The sequence below is a fragment of the Chelon labrosus genome, assembly GCF_963514085.1.
Source record: "Chelon labrosus genome assembly, chromosome: 7".
Lineage (NCBI taxonomy): Eukaryota > Metazoa > Chordata > Actinopteri > Mugiliformes > Mugilidae > Chelon > Chelon labrosus.
In genome coordinates, this window is record NC_140343.1 from 26,043,805 (window position 1) to 26,059,166 (window position 15,362).

Consider the following 15,362-nt stretch of genomic DNA (forward strand, 5'->3'; position numbering starts at 1 on the left):
CAGGCCCTGGCACAGGCCTCGCCCGCAGCAGTTGGCAAGTGGGGCAACGGCCATCTTAGTGATTGCAGAATTGGGAGCACCCCTGTGTGTCTAAAAGACAGTTTGGCTGTAGTTTAAAAAGCCACTAAACCCCAATCTGCTCCTTCCTATTTTTGCCCTTACGGTATATCCCTGGAGGGCACTGGTTCAAATTCATTAGTGCTCCTTTATCTCCATGAAAATGGGAGACCCTCTGCTCTCCATCTACCTCCTGTTTCTAAGCTGCTGTCTCCACTTCCCTCCTGCTGCATTTGCTGTTGTTCTCTCTCCACCACTCTTTCTCTCTCACGCACACACTCCCGACTCTCGCCGTCATTGTTTCTGTCTCTCCCTCATTTTCCACTACACTAACCCAGGGGCAAATATGGCGAGGCTGTGAACAGCGACCCCCCCTTTCCATGCCAAACCTGCCTTTGCCTTCCCTTTCATGATTTTTTCAGTCCTACCTCCACCCTGTTGAGACTACAGATTGGGGTAAAATGACAAATGTCGTAGGGTCTGCCTTAAGGGGTGTTGACAGGGCTTGGATGTATCTCCAAATAGCTCCTAACCATCCTCTTGGCTAAAAGATAACAGTGGACACAGAGCATCGTTGCCAGGCTTCAAGTCTTTTTGTGCTCACAATTTACAAAGAGCATGCAAATGCTGCAGATGGCACTTTCTGTTCAAGGACTAGGTCACTGGGCATTGCTGTGATCAAACATTAAAGTATGTTCTTGTAAGTTTTACACCAGAATCACATTTTTTATTAGAATGATTAATTCTAATTTATTTAACTTGTGCGTTTTGCTACTGTTTGTTTGAAGATTAGATTGCGGCTTCCCAAAGACCATTCTTGATGTATTCACTGAGATTTTTGTATGTCTTCCTAGTTCTAAAATGCTTTTCTCTTCTTGTTCCCACTTGGTGGCATCAGGATGTAAGCTTAATCAGAGCAATTCTGTCTCTCTGCTTCCCTCTGTCTCAACACTATCTACCGATATCAATGGCAAACAGACAGAGTCTGATAACAGCTTTATTTATTTCTCTTTAAATAGATCCCTCTACCTTCCACCTACTCTGCTTGCCCAATTCTCTCTTTCATCAGATAAACTACAGGTGTCTGCTTACATTTAACTCTTCATACTGGAAGGATTTAAACAGCACTCTTAAAAAAGGCAGCAAGTTGTCCAGAATCCTGGAAATACTTGCTATTTCAGGGATAACTGAGATCTTACTCCGACTAAACAATCTCTCAAACCAATACAATAACTGCTGTTTTGTTGGACTTGTGTTAGGATCCATCTTACTGTAATATTAAAATTACACCAACTGGGATATTGCAGTTAGTTACATGAAACGTGTTTTAACTGGAGAACAGTGATCATTTCATAGCAGGGGGTTGATTAATCTCCACAATCACCCAGATTCCAGAAAACCGGCCTAAAATGCCAAATCAGCTTTCCCATTGTCTAATGACCACCTGGCCAAACATCTCTTCAGCCAAATCCAATGATTCAATAAGCCTTGCAATTATTCTGCAAGACCAGAAAACATAAATATATATATATATATATATATATATATATATATATATATATACATACACACACACACACACACACCCCGATCAGGCATAACATTATGACTACCTTCCTATTTAGTGAGGACTCCCTCGTGCCTCAAAAACAGTTCTGACTCAGAACTACTTGATCAGTTTGGGATCTAGTGAATTTGGAGGACAGGTCAATACCTTGTTCTGTTTTTCATGTTATTTTTTTAGTTGTGTCTGTGTTAGGCTGCATATGGCTGCTGCCATCAAGGAGTGTCATTGCTATGGGGTGGGGGCGCCTGGTCCGGTCTACGTGGGTGGTACATGTCCAAGTAACCACATGAATGCCAAGCCCAAAATTTTCCCAGCTAAACATTGTATTGTCACAAGATGATCAATGTTATTCACTTCTCCTGTCTGTGGTTTTAATGTTGTGGCTGATCGGTGTATATTTAAATATATCTTATGCGTCCAAGGCAATCTTCCCTCTACACAAAAACAGATGGATAAAATAAAATCTCAGAAACCAATATTCTCCATGGATTTGATCCACAATAAAAGGGTGACAGCAGCAAGGGGGGGAATCCCCCACCCGCTGATGGTGCTAATCCCCCAAACCATAGCTGGCGTTTTTGATTGCTATGTTACCATTCTTTCCCCAACCTCAATCACTTTTTAATCAGGATTATCTTCTCCAACACTGAGACTCAAGAGTTAATTAGGGCTCTAGCCACTGCAGGTGTCTGAGCCGTATTGGAATAGCATGGAATATTCATTTATATGTATTTTTTTTCCAAAATATCTTAACCTCAAAGTCTGTAAAATCTAGAGCAAACAAATTAGAGACCAGAACAAAAATAAACTCAATAAAATCATGGTAACAAGCCTTTGGATTGCTTGGTCAATACTTCTCAACCATACTTTTTAGACAACAAAAACCTTCTTGTGAGTGCAGACTGGGGTCAAAGCTCAATGCTGGGGGGTCAAGGTTGATTAGAGTCAATTACAAAGTTTGTATACATGCAACACACTACGGTTTACTTATCAAAGCGCACACATTTTGTCAAGCTGCATTTTTACATTTATCCAAGAGCCACAAAACAAATGTCACAGACAAAAACTGAATCTTCAACTTCTCAAAAGAGAAAAGAAAATGCCAGGTTACCCACTCTGTTTCTTGTCAGCTAGAATACAGTGGAGAGTGCCTGTCTCTATTTACATACAAATGTCACCTTCTATCTTCCCAGGGGCCGGGAAAGGTTTTACTCTCTCCACAGTGATGCGCTTGACAAACCTTTCTTCCCCATCTGGGAGACAAGCTTGTGTTGCACAGTGAGAAAGTGAGAGGAAACTCAATGCATTTTGCCTCTGGTGCCTTCTCTCAGCCTTCTCTCCCTTTTTACGCGCCACTGGTATGCTGTAATTTGTGTATCCAGACTGGAGTACATAGGCTTTTGTTTCCATTTCGCTGAAAGACGAGGCAGTGTGCCGTTTGAAAAGGCACCCAGGCTGCTGAGGTTGTAATTACTGAGGAAGCCTTATTAACGGGCTTTTCGACGGAGGGGTTTTGTTATGGTAGGGGAATTATTAATACACAATAAATGATTTCAGAGAGCCAGACTGCAAAAAGAGAGGGTAAAATGAGAACGTCTAATGAAGACAGCCGTGTAGTAAGGAACGGGATGCCGTCATCTGCATATATAGCAATCATCGTCCGCCCAGAAAGCCCGACCTGGCAGCACCGCTTATATTCCCAGAGATGCACAGGCAGCCATTTTCTGTGGTTAAGTGGCCCACATAGAGAATCTGCGCCATTTCTCATAAACCGGGACGTGTATCCCCTGATGCATAGGGATGAACAATCAGCCTGACAGGCAGGTAGTTACTCCTTCTTAACCCTGGCTAGCGCTGAGTGATGCAACAGAACAGCAGCACCCCTAACTCTCCTCCTCCTCTCCCTGCCCCTGCTTCCCTCTCCAAGTCTCCTTTCTCTACCTTCTTTCACTCTCGACATCTTTCTCCTTTTCTCTAGCCTCATAATTTTTTGCACACTCCCTCACTCTTCATTATTCTCCTTCCTCTCTTTATCCCCCTCCTCTCTCTACTACTATTCATTGGCTCCCTCTGTATCTCACTCTCCCTCTCTTTCCCAGAGGCCCATGTTTCCTTGCTTGCATTACACACAATTACTTCCATCCATCACTTATCTGCCTGCTCCTCTTTAGCTACCCCACTTCCCCTTTCTCTTCTCTATGACAACAACCCCCACTATCCTGATTACATGTGTTTCTCTGCAACCCCCCATTTCTTCTTACCCCCGACCCCTCAGGGCAGCTGAGTGTACCTCCTCCTCCTCACACTCGTATCCTCCCTCCCCTTCTCCTCTTTTTTCTTCCCTCAATGCCCCCCCCACACCCCTTTAAATACCAGATGTCCCTAAAGTTTGCGTGAGGGGTGTGCATGTGTAGCGAGGGCCGGGAACAAAAGGACAGGGTGGCGATGGTGGGGGGCACAGATGGGTGACGGTGGTGAGGGTGGGGCGTGTGGTCATCTTGCCCTGTGGTTTCTGTGTGTGCACAATAAGAAGCATAGGACTAGCAGCTTTTAGAACACACACACAGAAACGCGCACACGGACCCGCTCACCCAACAGTTTCGCACTGAAGCAACAACATGGGAAATAAAACACATTTGTTGTGAATTAGCTACAGCTGTGAGCCTTCTCGTGCATGAGGAATTTGTGAAGGTCACACGGTGGTGTGCTAATGTATGCAGATATTACCGCTCCTCCACTTTGCCATAACTTCTTCTTCCTGCAATAGCGTACACTTATGTAATGTGCAGCCTTTTAACATTTATATCAGTTTTTCTCATATAGGACAGATGTTGGAACAGGATTCTCAAGCTAAAGTTGCGTCAGTCTTTCATAAGAGTATTGGAATATAAATGTAGAAATACTGCGAATAAATTTGGCACATTTGGAGTGATCGCGAAAGTGGTTTTTATGTATAAGAGAGAATCAAACAGGACACAGTCCTGCTGGCAGATTGGCTGAACACAAGGGACCTTCATTACCAGTTTGCTGCCATGCTCCATAGTCTTAGCTTACCGTTCAAAAGTTTATCACTTCACAAGACTCCAACAGGCTCAAACTACAGCACCATATAGTGTACACACAACCAGAAGGGTTTTTGAAAATATTCTCCTCTAGCGTGCCATGCTTCACAAATATACTTTATGCGGATGGCTCAACAGTCTGGTGTGCACCATCTAAAGGCCTGCTAGAGCAGGGTTTAAATGAGCTAACTGCAACCTGTTTGAACCCTTCAGCCATATGAATGGGATCATTACCCCCCTCCATCCCCCCACCCACTACCATGTGTGTAAACCTCACAGGGGTCAAACCGCCAGGGCACATGGCAGTCCTTCCTGCCAGACCTACTTTGCTAAGAGGAGAAGGAGGCAGACACCCCAAGGGGTACCTCTGTGCATCAATCTGGAGCAAGCCAGCTGGTAATCACACATAACGCCAGAAACCGCCCAACAGCAAGCATCAGGAGACGCCCAGAGGGGACGCAGACAGGCAGACAGGACCGGGCACGCCCACTTGATGCCTGTCCCAATCTGGGTGTTAATTACTTCTCACCATGAAACACCAGTTCACATTAACTCCATAACCATAAAGGGGATGGGATCAGGGCCAGAGGGAAAGGAGAGTGCATTGGTGTTTGCTGGAACAACCCTACGTCTGGTACAGTTTCTTCTCTCGGGCTTTAACAAACTATGCGCTATGTTTGTTCAAGTGTGTTATATCTTGAGGGAGGCAGACTGGAGTGAATGGGGGAGTAGCAGGCATCAACAGAAGGTCTGTTCCTGTTCATCGTCAAAAGCAGATTACTGTCACTTCATCAGAAGGAGCTGAAGCGAATCATTTTTTGTAAAAACCTGGGGGTACCAAGGGAACAGGCAGGAGGCTGGTGAGGCGACAGTGTGTTGATGCACTCCCAAAAGCTTTACCAGATAGTCTGGGAGGGATTAGTATGCTTATGTATATGAGGGGCTACCTTCACCTCAGCGCACAATACATGACAGCACATTCTCTGATTAAGACTCCTTTTTCACCTACATCTGGGGTGATACAAGGACGAAATAAAGGAGCTTCGGGAGAAATAAAATTCAGGTAGAAATGATCAAAGAACACATGAAAGATTTGACTCAATACTTAAAAAACAAAAGTGTAATATCCATGCATAAATAAAGCGATAAATAAAGGATTATCTTATCTTATATGCATATGGATTCAAGCATTACAAATATACAAGAATGTTGGAGATGGAAGAATCTGTTCCCAGAATTGTATGTCTGAAGAGTTTTAAGTTACACAGAAAGGCAGAAGAAGACGAAGAGCGACAAAACGGAAAGACAAACTCAGTGAGCAAGATGGAGGGAAACCAAGTGCAGGAGAAACAACCCGACAGCCAGCCAAAATGCAAGGAGGATTTTCACTCAGCGAAAGCTGGATCAATCCTGCTGAGTTTACACACCTTATCACCACCGCATCTTATCCAACCCCTGCCTCCACTCTGCTCAGAACCGCTGTAGTCTTGTTTTGGAGCGCTAACCTTTACACTTCAGGAGAGTCAGTGGGTAAATGCGAGTTTTTGGGTGCTGCGCCCAGAGAGTCACGGCCGTTTCTGATGCAGCCAATTTCAGTCCCAGGACAACCAGCAGGGGTGTCCGAGTGAGTGGTCAGTAAATCCCCTGCCAGCCAACAGTCAGGGAGAAAATGTAAGCCTGTGGAGTGAAAATTACAGACCATTCTCCTGAAGTTGAACTTTGACGAGGTCTTAAATTATCACGACTGCAGTTTTATGTTTTTTTTTTCTCATTGAGTACGTGGCCATTTCTGTCTTCAGGTGTAAAAGTTCTCTTTTATCCCAAGTGTCTTATAGTAAATATTTGAAACGAGAAGCCCCCAGTGACTTAAAGCTAGAGAGCACATTCTGTACAGGAAGGTAACCATGGTGTTTCTGGGAAACCGTCGTTCAAAGGCCTTCACAAAGGTTTACAGCCGACCCGTTTCAAAATTCAAAAAACACAAACATAGTATGTACTACATCCGCAATCCCATGGACCAACTGTTAGAGATAAGGCGATGGAGACAAAGATATCCTGTGGAGTTGTCTGAAGCAAAACAACAAACTACATTCCAAACGCATGGAGAGCAGTTCCCCATTACAGTTTGAAATTGGTTACCATCTTCGTGTTTTGTTGCCCTACACTATATTCTGGTTCACAGACTCCGTATGCGTTTACTGACTTTTAGACACAAAACAGTGTTTCACGCTTAAATGGTTCAAAAATGACTTTTCATGATTGGAGAAACTCCACTTCTCATACAAGCTCAGTGCCAAAAGGTCACTCTCGATCTTACTGTTTCCAAAAGCTGTTCTTGAAAATGTCACAACCAAACAGCTGATCGCAAAACAGCTACTTTAATGCATGTGATATCATCAGTACTGCTATTAACAGTGTAGGAGTAGGTCACATCAGCTGTTTAATGAGTGGAGTAAATGTAAATAAATGGAGAGATTATAAATAACTAAGGCTACAACAGGTCACACAGTTTTCTCAGCAAGTGTTCTGTCTGAGAAACAGTTCTACTGCGGCGTTAACATATACACCGATCAGGCATAACATTATGACCACCTTCCTAATATTGTGTAGGTCTCCCTTGTGCCTTCAAAACAGTTGTGACTCATCAGAGAATGGACATGGGCCTTCTGAGGGTGTCCTGTGGTGTCTGGCAACACAATGTTGTTAGTGGGGGCCTTTGGTACTATGGGTTGAGGGGAGGGGCCTCTGTGGATCATCCCACAGATACTTGATCAGTTTAGGATCGAGTGAATTTGGAGGCCAGGTCAACACCTTGTGCTGTTCTTCATGTTTTTTTCAGTTGTTCCTAAACCGTTTTTGTGTGTGTGCCTGTGTCAGGCTGCATCCTGCTGGGGATGGCTGCTGTCATCAAGGAGTGTCATTGCTATGGGGTGGTGGTGCCTGGTCTGGTCTAGGTGGGTGGTACACCTCTAAGTTACAGCCACACAATGCCAGATCCAAAAGTTTCCCAGAACATTGAATTGCCAGAAGATGGTCAATGTTATTTACTTCTCCTGAAGTGAAACTCCTGGCTGATTGGTGTATACAGAGGCATAGTGACTACTTCCAGTACTTTTGTTTTTATACAGGCACGAAATCTTGTAATTTGCATGTACTTTTCCTTGTGTGCACACTGACGGAGCACACTGCGAAGCCGTTAGATGTCACTCTTACTGACTTGCTCTGCCTGTCTGCTTATGTGGGAAGAACATAAATGTGAATGACAAGGAATGGCTAATCCACAAACCAAAGAGGAGAGGAGGGGACACTTCACAAGGCACACTGCTCCTGTTTTCACAGCCAGACTAATTGCACCTCGTGTCACTGGAAGAGCACTGATTTAGCACTCGGAGCAAATTAAAATGAATAAACACAATTAGCTGAGAGTGCAACAGCGCCTCTGCGTAGCGCACATTTCTCCCTTTCTCTCCACCGCGACAGTCACTCCAGAGCAGCTGTTATTAACTGTGTTGTTGCGTCAAGTGCAATGTGACTAATTGCAAAGCACTTGATGCTACCAAAATACTGCTAATTTGGATTTGAATAAAATGAACAAGGCACAGGGTGGTAACAAAAAAAATGGGCCTAAAAGCATTGAACAAAGGGTAACTCACATGTATACAGTAAATGTGTCCTCTTTGTTATCATAACAACTGTTAAACATGTAAGAACCACGGGTTAGACTATGAAATTAATTCAAATTAAAAAACAGAGGAACATTAAACGAAGAGATAAAAGTTGCAAATTGTTTGAAGGGAGTTCTTTGTATATTGTTACTTCAATAAATCTGTTAACAGTCCGTGCTTTAATTTAGTGAGACTGTATGTGACATTTGCAAAGGGCAGATGTCTGATTTTGAAACTTGAAAGTGCTCTAATAATAAAAGCCTCTTAAAGCATCAGGAGCTTTGCTGGCGCTACAGAAAAATCCATTACCACACAACAGTCAGAGTTGGTACCCCATAGCTTTAAAACTCAGGAAGATGGCAACTTTTTTTTCCAACCGTCTTTCAAATACCTGAAGTAAAATACATGACTGAATGGCTCACAGTCAGTCTGTGAGGCCCTCTTGCTATCTCGAGTCTACTTCCCCACTTTGATCCCGTCAAAGAAATGGAGGGAATTCACCCCACTGTCGAGGAAGGGGAAATAAAAGAAAACAGTTTGGAAAGTAATAATTGCAAAGGAAATGAATTTCAAAACCCAGAGGAGGACACTTCTCCAAGACCCCCATACTTGGGGGAAAAAAAACATCATATCCGGGGCACAATTCAATTAGCTTTTCTTCCCAGTGTAGGGAAAGGAGCTCCGGGGAGAAATCAAAAGTTTCGTCCAATAAAAGAAGTTTTCAAGGATGTAATGTTCTTGTCGCCCCTTCCTCCTCCTCCTCCTCCTCCACTACTATGCATTACCGCTGCTTACCAGCCTGCCACTCACAAACGCATCGATTTGTAATTTCTAGAGACAAAAATAAATAAATGAGCTAAATTAAAGAAAACAGCACCTTGCTGATACAGCAGTGACAGCGGACGACAGTCGCGCTCAGCCAACCATGCCTGGCAGCTTATCCTTGGCGTTTTCATTGCCTTTTGTCTTTCTCGCCCAGTTATTTGACAGTGATCAGGGGTGATAAATTGTTCAATTAAAGCCACATTAAGAATCCAGAACACACACTTGACGCGCAGCCTCTTGGTTTACGTGTTGTCCAATTACTCCGAAGGACAAGGCTCCTTCGTGCTACCGACAATCAACATGTGACTCTCATTGTAAGACGAATGGGTTTATTTATATGAGGCAGCAGGCCGATTGAATGCTGGAATGCGAGACGGATGAGCTTGAGTTGCAAAGAAGGGTAAATTTCAAAATCTTAATGGAAATTTTCACCAAGTGGTAGAATTTGGGTTGTTTTCTGTAGAAAACACATATTTAACACCCATCAGGTTGGGTAAATGCTTCGATCTTCAAGATGTGAAATGGTAGGAGATAACCTTAGCCAGTAATCATAACTGAATTCTGTCCTCGGTGCAAAAAGTATCGACCAGCTTGATTCACTGCTGCTGCTGCTGCTGCTTCTCCGTGGATGACCTTGTCCTCCGAGCTCCCTATGTTTTAAAGATATTATCAAGTACAAAGACTACAACGTCTGAGCTCATGTTCGTGTTCTCCCCCAGTAAAAAAAAGTAACACACTATTAATCTTTTCTTGGCTTTCACTTGCTGTATGGGCGCTTTGTGGCCTGCGGAAGGTTTAGCCTTAAATGTTCCGATAAAATTAAGATGCATCGCAATTCAAATTGGACGCACTTGACTTACTAAAAAACTGTACCCAAAAAAAAAAAAAAAAAAAAAGAAGAACAAGGAGAAGTAGAAGAAGAAGCAGTGCCATAGCCCGGGGCTTTATCTAAACTTTCCAACACAAAACCGGACTAAAGTTACTAAAGTTGCTCGTGGCAGAAAAAAAAGCTAAAAATTACAGAAGACACTGTACAAACACCACATAAGAGGAAGAAACTGTTGTTCACTGATAACACAAAACTGAAATCACTTGCATTTAGTACACAAATAAGTGATCAGACACATATTGCAAGTAAAAAACAAACAATACTTCTAAGGCTCTATTATCTATAGTGGACTTATTTATGGAAACCTCCCAGTGATTTATTGAAGCAGTCAAGCAGCCCCCCCCCCCCCCCCTTTCATCTGTAATATTGAATGTTATAGAGGTATTTTTAGACCTTTGCTTAGCTCTAACATTACTGATGTGCACGCAGAACATACATAACGACTGAGTGAAAACGGTTTACTTAACGGATGCAAAGTAAAAATTCACCAGATAATCTAGCTGAGTGTTTGATCCTTGTGCTTGCAGGTCCTTAATACAATAAACCACCCCACTGGGGCGCACACAAAATTATCCAATGCAGACTGCAAACAGCACGTGCAAATAAACTGAAGCTGGCCAAAAAAACTCGATCAAAAGTGAGGGCCAATGGGTTTCTCCTAAAACTCATAAAACACATTCAGCAAAAGGCAGAGTAGCAGTCTTTTCTTTCTTTCTTTCTTTTTTTTTTTTTTCCACAGAGCGCACCATTGTAGCAGCGTTGAATCAGATTTAATGCTCCTCTCCAGTGTTAGGACTTCTATTTGCCGTATCTTCAACCTGCCATCTAAGCATTAAGGAGAATAGAAATGAGGAAGAAGAAGAAAAGTTGCGATCACTTACTCTAGTGGCGTGAGAAAAGTATTTTTGAGACTACCCCCTAGTTGGTTTATGGGGGTCCGCTTTTAGATCCGTATTCAGAGCGGTCAGTTCTCCCTGAAGAAAACAGTTACGTTGCATCCCCAACGGCAGAGGAGAAAACCGCAATATTCCACTTTCCCGAGCGGTGGAGTCACTTGTTAGCGGGGAGATTGAGTATAAAATGCTCCCTATTATTCCCCGTGCGTTTGTATTCCTTTTTCCTCCGGAGATCACACACTCCAAGCCGGAATCTCCCCGGTGAAAGAAAAATAAAATATCCTACAATAATCCGTGCGCGTCGCCGCCGCGCGCGGATCTCCAAGTGTATCTCTTTATTGGAGTCTCTCGTTATCTCCGCGTCCCAGGTTTTGGATTCCTTTCTTCCCTAAATCCACCTCATACGGACTGGGGGTGGGGAGACAGGAGTCAAATACCCCCCTTCTCCCTCCCCTCTAAAGCAGGGTAAAAAATACGGAGCCTTGTGCTGCGTTCAATGCCGCCTCATAAACTTCGTCTCTTGACTTCTGCCGAGTCGTAAATCCTAGCTCCTGGTGCGTTCAAGCGCGTTTAGTCGGAAATCACGGCACAGCGGCGCAAGTCACAAAGACGAGTAACTGAGGCTGATCTTTTATTCTATAAATCCCTGTGGTGGGATGGAGAGGAGACAGATACACAGAGCAACGGTGCAGCGACACGAAGCGCACATACAGTAGTCGCGTGGGGGCAGGGTGAGAATGTAATGCAAAGTTGGGAATAACTGTAAGGACATCCTACGGTCACTATTTTTATAGTCTGTGCATGTGCATTGTGCTAATGTTACAAGAGGGAGTTTGAATTTGCAGAGATACAAAAGAAATCAGCTGTGCAAAAACACCAATAGTCATTGTAAATTCTAATATATGGAACAACCCATGTCTTTAAGCATTTAAATAAGATGCACTGTGATGCTGCAATTAATCATCAAGCTGCATAATTAAACTTATCAACATACAGCCAGCACATGGTGTAAGCGATTGGTCTGGCCACTCTAATATGTCCGGTTTGTCCTTGTTTTTACTTAAAATGTCAAATTGAATCCAGTCAGAATAAGTAGTCACAAAATCTTCTGAGAGGAAACAATCCACAGAAAATATATATTAAAAAAAGAAGAAGTGTGACGAGACATTTCCTGAATTAGTTGTAAAGGAGAACAAATCTAAACACAGTTCTGCCCAGTCACTTTGGCTGTCAGCTGGAAAGGCAATTCTGATTGGCCAGCAGAATTTAAATTTGAATAGTAACAGCTGGTGTCCACTATGTCCTGCAGGGAGGCTTGTAGACACAGACTGGAGACACATCAATCAACTGACCTCAGCCAGCACACTACTTTTTGACTGAGGCCAGTCATACTATCTGTAGTCTGAGATTATTTTTTTTAACTCAAAATATACCGTTTCAGGAACTTAATGATTCTGGGAATTCGGCTGTGGCATCAGAACAGAAAAGTACAGCTGCATATGTACAAGTAGTTGCGTCAAACCGCCTTCCTGGAGCATAAAGGACCAAGGTGATGTATGATGAAGTGAAGAAAATGGAACAGAATTGGGCAGTCTTTGGAAGAGGGCAAAATCTCGGAAGCACGGCGCATCGAATGAAATTCCGGTTCTGCTCAATTGAAACAAGAGTAGCAATATAATTTGTGTGAACTCTTCAAGGTATGCAGGCAGTAATGGACGGGAACAAGCCCTTTAAAAAGACCCATCATTGCTGTTTGTTGGCAGAAAGCCACCCCAAGCCACACGCAATCCTCCACTGCCCCCTTTCTGCTCTTTGTTTAAAACCCAGTGTGACATGTAGCACACCATAAAGGAGTGTTGGTGTGTGTGCGTGTGTGTGTGTGTGTGTGTGTGTGAGAGAGAGAGAGAGAGAGAGAGAGAGAGAGAGAAAGAGAGAGAGAGGGTGGAGGTCTAATCAATTCACTAGTGAGTAAAAAACATGTGTTTATGCTACACAGATTTCTCCCCTGGCCTCTTATTCACACTCCAGCCCCTTATTTAATCAAGGCGGTAAATCTTAGCGGCAACCCAGAGCTCTCACCACCATTCCCCTGGTGGCGTGAGCCTTAACATGGTAAATTTCACCCGTGTAGGGAAATGCGCTCAGTGGCCGAGGCTAGTGCTTTGGAAGGATAAAAAGAGCACTTACTGCCTGACATGTGCAATCCATAACAGAATAATGAGACTCCTCCACGCTAGGAGCTCTCTCTCTCTCTCTCCCTCCCTCTCCACTGCTCTCCAGCTCAACATTTTGTTTTCCTTCGCGAGGGTTCATGAACGCCATGTAAATTCGGAAAGCAGAAGATGTGGCAAGTGTTCGGGGCGAAGCTTTTGATCGCTTGCGTCTTGCTGCGTAACACGCAAGAGTGTGTACTGGGTGAAAATGATCCAAACAACCACTTGCCTCCTTCTGGTAGCTGGTATGTGAAGGTGATCCTCGCCGCAATGTCTGCTCATCGCTGCTGTCTAACAGGACACAATCATATGCAAGGAAAAGCATGCCAAGTGAGAACCCTGAATTCTGATATCATGTTGTGTATAAAACACTTTTTAAGACCCTGGAGTCCTCCAACATACTTCATACGATAACAAATGCCATTGAATGTACATCAGGAAACTATAAATTTCAAATATGGCAGCAATCTCATATTAAAGCAAAGGAGGTACCCACACCAGTACAAGAGAAAAGCTATCCCATTTCCTCACAAAGCCTTAAAATACATATCATTTGCTTTTCTGAAATGACGTGACAAGTCAGCAAAAAGACGGCCCGCTACTTTAGGCTGGTTGGTCCTTCAGTATTATTCAATTTAAAGAAGCAGGAAGCTCTGACGCAATCAAACGGCACAAACTTGTCAACACTGGTGCAGCTAGTCCAGATTTATTTTTAATTCTTCCTCGCCGCTGTCCTGTGTTTAAGTCCATGTGACATTGCTAAAAAAAAAAAAAAGAAGCTAAAAGCTAAATAAAAAAAAAACAACGCTCCTCTCCTTATTGTGTCCCCACTCCCTTTCGTTCATCTATGTCACCCCTAGGGGTTGAGGCACAATCACCTCAGATAGCAGCGGGCCATCGCTCACTCTGTCCCTGGAGGCGACAACCCACTTACTGCCAGCTTGTGCTCAAATGGAGGACATTTCATCACCCTACAGAAAACACAATTAAAGACACGTGCGTGCTGCGGTCGGCCCTTGAGAGCCACCCCCTGCCACGGCTTTAGTTACCGTGAGTCCGCCTCGCCCCCTCAGATATTTACTTTCCCTGTGACGGAGTGTTTGACAGCCATCTTGATTTAGCTATGTGATTTAGTGCTGATAGGACAATGGAAGAAGGAGAGGAAGTGGATCAACGCTCAGTGTTTAATACTCTTCTCCCAGAGACACATCTGCAGCCCCGTAGCTTCAACAGTTAGCTGATAAGTGATTGTGCTTTGGGCTAGAATCTTTGTCTTCCTCACCGGAAGCCAAAATGGAGGACAGTGCGCCGGGGGTAGTGGTGATGGGAGGTTTACTCAACAGACACACACACATAGAGTACACACACAAAACACTCACACAGCAAGCAGGAACAGAGGCAGACTGACGGCTATTAGAGTGCAGTGATGCTCACTCTTATCTCCCACCACGATAGAGATCTACAAAGAGCTTGAGAGAGATTATGAATTCATTACCTTGATACACAAGTGAGCACTGCAACAGACAGGAGTTTGAGAATTGAGATAGGCGCTCGGTGGGGGCGCATGCTACTGTTAGTGAATAAATCTGTTTCCTTTCTCCGCATTATTAGGAAACGTTGAGCTCTTCAGATGCCATATTGCATGTGGTGCAGGTTTCTGCAAACTGCTGGCATGTTTACATTTTAATAGATACGTAAGCCCTCGTGTGTTGCCGACATTCGTTTCAACTCCAGACAATTATTGGATCCAAATCCTACACTCTAACATCTCTTTCGTTTGATTTACGCCGAGTGAAGCAATATCCAGAGACGAATCATTGCAGTTTATTGCTGACATTACAAGTACCGTAAAAAACAAACAGCAGTACGTGTGACCTCTGCTATCTTTTTTTGATCGGTGTTGTCGTTTGCAATTCACCGATAGTCCAGCAATGTGAAAAAATACAAAAGGAATTTGCTCTTTGGTGTGAACAACACCAAAGGATGTTCTTTGGGTTTCAGGGGTCAACTTCAAATGTGTTCTTCTTCCAGGAAACATGGAAACAGGGATGGCAATGGTTCTCAGAAGAACTACAAGTTGTTTCAGCTTGAATTTCTAGTCCATGTCTCTGGGAATTCACCTCAGCAAAAATGTCAACATTTAATATGAGTGAAGAGAATATTACGGAAGAGGATACTTTTATAGTGT

The 15,362-nt window shown here is 43.6% G+C and overlaps 1 protein-coding gene across 1 annotated transcript in view; it reads right to left on the minus strand.

Annotated features, from left to right (window-relative positions):
• The window catches only part of ptprsa (protein tyrosine phosphatase receptor type Sa), a 162,845-nt gene extending 151,528 nt beyond the window's left edge, over window positions 1-11,317 (minus strand). Inside the window, exon 1 of the mRNA XM_084548606.1 lies at window positions 10,947-11,317. The gene's annotated coding sequence lies outside the window, so the exon portion shown is untranslated. The remainder of the gene's footprint in view (window positions 1-10,946) is intronic.
• Window positions 11,318-15,362: the final 4,045 nt, after the last annotated feature.